Here is a 6,382-nt window from a genome sequence, read left to right as displayed (position 1 = left end):
GTTCTTCGAAACCATATAACTAGATTTACCCAAAACCAAGGAGAATCGTTGTTCGAAGCTTGGGAGAGATATAAAGATTTGTTACGAGCATGCCCACGTCATGGTTTAGAAAATTGGTTAATCATTCAAACCTTCTAAAATGGACTTCACTATAACACCAAAATGACCATCGACGCTGCCGCAGGCGGTGCTCTGATGAACAAACCTTATCCTGAAGCTAGTGCCCTCATCGAAGATATGGCTCAAAACCATCAATCATGGGGAGTCGAACGAGCGACAGTTGAGAAGAAGGAAGCCCAATGAGGAGTGCATAAACTAAGCTCTATAGACATTGTGCATAAACCCGAATACTGCAGCTGCAGTTTCGTCGAATTGTGAGATATGTGGAACCAAAGGACACCAATATGCAGAATGCAGTCTATTAAACGAAACCCACTCTGAGCAAGTGAACTACACCCAAGGGAACCCATATTCGAATACCTATAACCCTGGATGGAGGAATCACCCGAACTTCTCCTATAAAAACAATAACCCAATCCAAAATAATGCACCTCCGAGACCTAGTTATCAAGCCCCAAGATCAAATCAACCTATGCAACCTGTGCCACCAAAGCCGAGCCTTGAGAAAATTATGGAAAATTTTATCACTGCTCAAACCCAACAAAACAAGGAGTTCATGAACCAAAACATTCATGTTGACGAATTGATTACCCAATTAGGAACCAATGTTGACCAAATAGTTACTCATACTAAGATGCTTGAAACCCATATCTCTCAAGTAGCTTTAAACCAAGCCCCTCAGACCACACCTGGAGGACAGTTCCCTGGACAACCTCAACAAAATCCGAGAGGACAAGCCAATGCCATTACCCTACGAAGTGGGAATTCTTATGATGAGCCACCAAACCCAAGATTGAGTGAACCCAAAACTTCTAAGGAATATACCAAACCCCCGGACGAAGTAAAGGAACCAGAGGAATTTGAAAACCAGGAAGGTCAAGAAAAAGGAGAAAAACCTAAAGATAAAACTTATGTACCACCCCCACCATATAAACCACCTATACCATATCTGCAAAGACTCAAACAAACCCAGATCAACAACCAGTATCAAAAATTCATTAAAGTTATAGAAAAACTTCATGTAGAAATCCCTTTCGCAGAAGCCATCACCCAAATACCTTCTTATGCAAAGTTTCTCAAAGACATCCTTACCAACAAATGTAGACTTGACGATCCGAAGCCTTTGGAATGTAATGTTATTTCCGAGAATAAATTAGCCAAAAAAGATAAAGATCATGGAAATTTATCCATTCCTTGTCTTTTGGGTAGTCATGTCATCGAAAAAGCTTTTCTAGACTTAGGAGCTAGTGTGAGCTTAATGCCTTTAGCGGTTTGTGAGAGGTTAAACTTAGGAGAATTACAGCCCACTAAGATGTCGCTTCAGTTAGCCGATAGATCTGTTAAGTATCCGATAGGCATCTTAGAAGATGTCCCTGTTAGGATAGGTCAGTTATTTATCCTTACTGATTTTATTGTCATGGACATCAAAGAGGACAATGATATACCAATCCTTCTAGGTAGACCATTCTTATCGACTGCAGGAGCCATAATAGATGTCAAGAGAGGAAAGTTGACCTTTGAGGTAGGTGACGAGAAAATAGAATTTATACTTTCGAAATTTCTTATGGCACCTGTGATGGGATACGCGTGTTATGCCTTAGATATCATTGATGAATGTGTTAGGGAATTAGAACAAGAAGAAATTATAAAAACAATTAAGTTACCATCAACTCTCATAATGGAAGATGATGACTTTAAGAAACCCTACATCGATGATAACCTTTACGAATGTTTATCCCTTACCCCAGATCTTATGCCATGCCCTAAGAAACCAACCTTGGAACTTAAGGAATTGCGTAAGAACCTGAGATATGAGTCCCTCGATGAAGAGATGAATCGTCCAGTCATAGTCAGTGTTACCTTGAGCCAAGAGGAAACAAACCAACTTTTAGACGTTTTACGAAGATATCCCTCAGCCTTAGGATATAATATCTCTGACCTGAAAGGTATAAGCCTATCCGTATGCATGCATCGGATTTCGCTCGAAGAAGATTCAAAACCCTCCAGGGAACATCAGAGAAGAATAAACCCTATAATGAGTGATGTTTTTAAAAAGGAAGTTCTTAAGTTACTTGAGGCAGGTATAATCTATCAGATCTCGGATAGTAAGTGGGTGAGCCCTGTGAATGTAGTACCTAAAAAGGGAGGCATCACAGTCGTGCAAAACGATAAAGGTGAACATGTAGCAAAACATTTAGAAGGAGGATGGCGGATGTGTATGGATTATAGAAAATTAAATAAAGCAACCAGGAACGATCATTTCCCTTTACCATTTATAGACCAGATGTTGGAGCGTCTAGCCAGACACTCTTACTTCTGCTATCTAGATGGATACTCTGGATTCTTCCAAATACCTATCCACCTCGAAGATCAAGAAAAAACTACCTTTACATGCCCTTATGGAACTTTTGCCTACAAACGAATGCCATTCGGCCTCTATAATGCCCCAGCCACTTTCCAACGCTGTATGATGTCAATCTTTGCAGATTACCTAGATGGTATCATGGAAGTGTTTATGGATGATTTCTCGGTTTGCGGATTTGATTTCCACAATTGCCTTGCTAACCTTGAGAAAATCCTGGAGAGATGCGTGGAGGTGAACCTCGTGCTAAACTGGGAAAAGTGTCATTTCATGGTGACCGAAGGAATAGTTTTAGGACACATAGTTTCCGAAAAAGGTATAGAGTTAGATAGAGATAAAATAGAAGTTATAGAAAACCTAAAACCACCAAAAACCATCAGAGAAGTCCGAAGCTTTCTTGGACACGTTGGATTCTACCGGCGTTTTATTAAGGACTTCTCCAAAATAACTAAACCTTTAACTGGACTTTTAATGAAAGATGCTGAATTCATTTTTGATGAAAAATGTAATGACGCATTTAATCTTTTAAAGCAAGCGTTAGTATCAGCACCCATTATGAAACTTCCTGATTGGTCAGGACCTTTTGAGATAATGTGCGATGCTAGTGATTATGCAGTTGGAGCCGTTCTAGGACAAAGGAAAGAAAAAAAATACATGCAATTTATTATGCCAGTAGAACCCTAGATGCTGCCCAACTTAACTATGCAACAACTGAAAAAGAATTACTCGCTGTAGTTTTCGCTATAGACAAATTTAGATCTTATCTAGTAGGAGCAAAAATTATAGTTTACACCGATCATGTTGCCATTCGTTACCTATTAAGTAAAAAAGATGCCAAGCCCAGGTTACTCTGATGGATTCTATTACTACAAGAGTTTGATTTAGATATAAGAGATAAAAAAGGCACTGAAAATGTAGTAGTCGATCACCTTTCTAGTCTAGAACATCTAAAACCAGAACTAGTACCCATAAATGATGATTTCACCTATGATAGACTGATAGCTAGACTAGAAACAATTGAAGATAATAACCTAGGCCCTGATGAGCACTCCCAAAATTCCTTAGCAATAAGTAACGTACCCTGGTATGCAGACTTCGTTAGTTACCTAGTTGCTAATATAGTACCCCCTGATCTTGACTACCACCGCAAGAAGAAATTCTTCCACGATGTGAGAAACTTCTATTGGGACGAACCGCTCCTTTTCAAAAGGGGTAAAGATGGCATTTTTCGCCGTTGCGTTCCGGAAGAAGAGGTAAATAGTATTATCGAGCATTGTCATTCTGCACCCTATGGTGGACATGCGAGCACCTCTAAGACATACGCCAAGATTCTTCAAGCTGGCCTATTCTGGCCTACCATGTGGTGTGATGTCTATGCTTGCATTGTCAAATGTGATAGATGCCAACGCACTGGAAACATTTCAGGGCGTGATGAAATGCCTCTAAGAAACATTCAAGAAGTAGAACTCTTCGATGTATGGGGTATAGATTTCATGGGACCTTTCCCACCATCCTTAGGAAACAGGTATATCTTAGTAGCTGTAGACTATGTGTCTAAGTGGATTGAAGCTATAGCTGCACCCATAAACGACACTAGGGTAGTAATCAAACTATTTAAAAACTACATATTCCCTAGATTTGGAACACCACGTTTAGTCATAAGCGATGGAAGATCACACTTCATATCAAGGATATTTGACAAACTTTTAAGAAAATATGGAGTTAGGCATAAAGTAGCAACACCATACCACCCACAGACTAGTGGTCAAGTAGAAGTATCCAATAGGGAGATAAAATAAATCCTAGAGAAAATTGTTTCTATTTCTAGGAGAGACTGGTCTCAGAAGCTTCAAGAAGCATTATGGGCCTATAGAACCGCCTTCAAAACCCCTATAGGAACTACTCCTTACCAACTAGTATATGGAAAATCCTGTCACTTACCGTTCGAATTAGAGCATAAGGCCTATTGGGCCATTAAAACATTGAATTTAGACTACTTGGCTGCTGGAGAAAAGCGTACCCTTGACATTCATAAATTAGAAGAACTTAGGCAATCTGCCTACGAGAATGCAAAAAATATACAAAGAGAGAACAAAAGCCTATCACGACAAAAGAATAGTAAAGAAAAACTTCAATATAGGCGATCTTGTTCTCCTTTTCAACTCTAGGTTACGACTCTTCCCTGAAAAGCTACACTTAAGATGGACTGGCCCTTTCGAAGTATCCAAGATTCTGAGATCCGGAGCCGTAGAAATCAAGAACGAAACTTGTAGTCCATTCATTGTAAATGGACAAAGACTGAAGCTCTACGAAGGAGGAGACATTCCAGCATACTACTCAAGCCACACTCTGATTGATCCACCGATTCCTACTACTACAGGTGTATAAATTCTAATCGTCAAGCTAATGACGTTAAACAAGTGCTGCGTGGGAGGCAACCCATGGTTTTTCATTTTACTTTTTCGCATTTATTTAGTTTAATTTTATTTTATTTTTATTTTTCGCCGAGACTAAATATTTGAATGGTTTGTATTTTCAGCATCACTTTCCTAACTTTTACAAGATGCAGGATTTCGATGATATACACGTAGCCTATAGAGATGATGCTCAGAGAGAGCGCTACATCGCTCTTTATCAGCGCCCTATGGCGCCCACACGTTATCCTGATCAGCAATGTATGGAGGCACTGGGTATCGAGTCGAGTATCCGATTCCTGAGCCACCAGCTTCACTGGGACGAGTTTGCTGACGACTTGAGTAACACCTACAGGAACTTGACATTGGAGTTCCTCAGTTCATTTGATTATGACCCATACTCTGGACCGGATGGGTATGCTGCTTTCAGGCTCTTTGGAGTTGAGTACTCTTTCAGCCAGAAAGAGTTCGGTGACCTATTGGGTTTCCAGACCACTCCTGATGCTATCCCGGAGACACCTATGGGATATTTTCTGGGTAAGGAGGTGGAGAAGTTTTGGAGTGATATATAAGGTGGCGGAAGCCAGGATCCATCTACGCAGCTGTCTCATGTTATACATAACCCTGCCTTTAGATACTTCTAGATGATATTGGCACATTCCTTCCTAGGAAGATCGGATGCTGAGACAGTACTGAGTGAAGAGGAGATCTTCCTACTATTTTGTGCATCCCAGTCTCGCCAAGTAGCATGTGGGAACTTTCTGTTATGTGGCCTCAGCGGTGTCTCCAGATCGACCGAAGGAGTCATCCATGTAGGCGGGATCATTACACAGATTGTTGTCGCTTTAGGTTTATCTCGCAAGATGTTACATCTCCGGACCTACTGTGGGTACACTACCATGGACATCGACTTCTGTTTGACCAGAGGGTTGATCAGGAGAGCCTATTTCCACCCATGTCAGTTCCGATTGCTAGTCGACAACGAGGCTATTCATTATTTCACACTGCCTGATCCTATGATGACTAGTGTGCATGACCCAGTGAATTGGAGTTATGCTCTAGAGGGCCGGGGAGAGACCATCGAGGAGCTGAGATCACCACCCATTGCTGAGTACACGCTTACACCACCTTCTCCCAGGATCACTGCATTCTCTAACAATCTATCATTGCAGACCCCAGACATTCGCACCCAGATTACAGGGTGTCGTAGAGAGATTGCAGAGCTTAGACAGGAGGTGGCTGACCTCACCTTACAGATGGGAGTATCTGATCTCACCCACGCTACCGAAGCCGACTGTTTATACCAGGAGATCGTAGAGCTCAGGCAGGAGGTAGCCATGCTCCGTGGATCCACTCAGGAAGACGACATCCCTACTATATGATCTCACCATTTCATCTTATTTTATCTCTTTTTTATATTTCTCGCATTTACATAACTCATTTTATATCATCGCATTTGGAATATTTTATCAACTATGTCTACACA

General features: G+C 41.0%; 1 non-coding gene across 1 annotated transcript; it reads right to left on the bottom strand.

The window, feature by feature from the left end:
- Positions 1–107, bottom strand: LOC127108699 (small nucleolar RNA R71). Its single transcript, XR_007796221.1, has one exon. It is a non-coding gene; the product is annotated as a small nucleolar RNA R71 (small nucleolar RNA).
- Between the last annotated feature and the right edge of the window lie 6,275 nt (positions 108–6,382).

Source organism: Lathyrus oleraceus, chromosome 7 (genome assembly GCF_024323335.1).
Source record: "Lathyrus oleraceus cultivar Zhongwan6 chromosome 7, CAAS_Psat_ZW6_1.0, whole genome shotgun sequence".
NCBI classification, from domain to species: Eukaryota; Viridiplantae; Streptophyta; class Magnoliopsida; order Fabales; family Fabaceae; genus Lathyrus; species Lathyrus oleraceus.
This window is presented reverse-complemented; position numbering and strand designations above follow the sequence as displayed.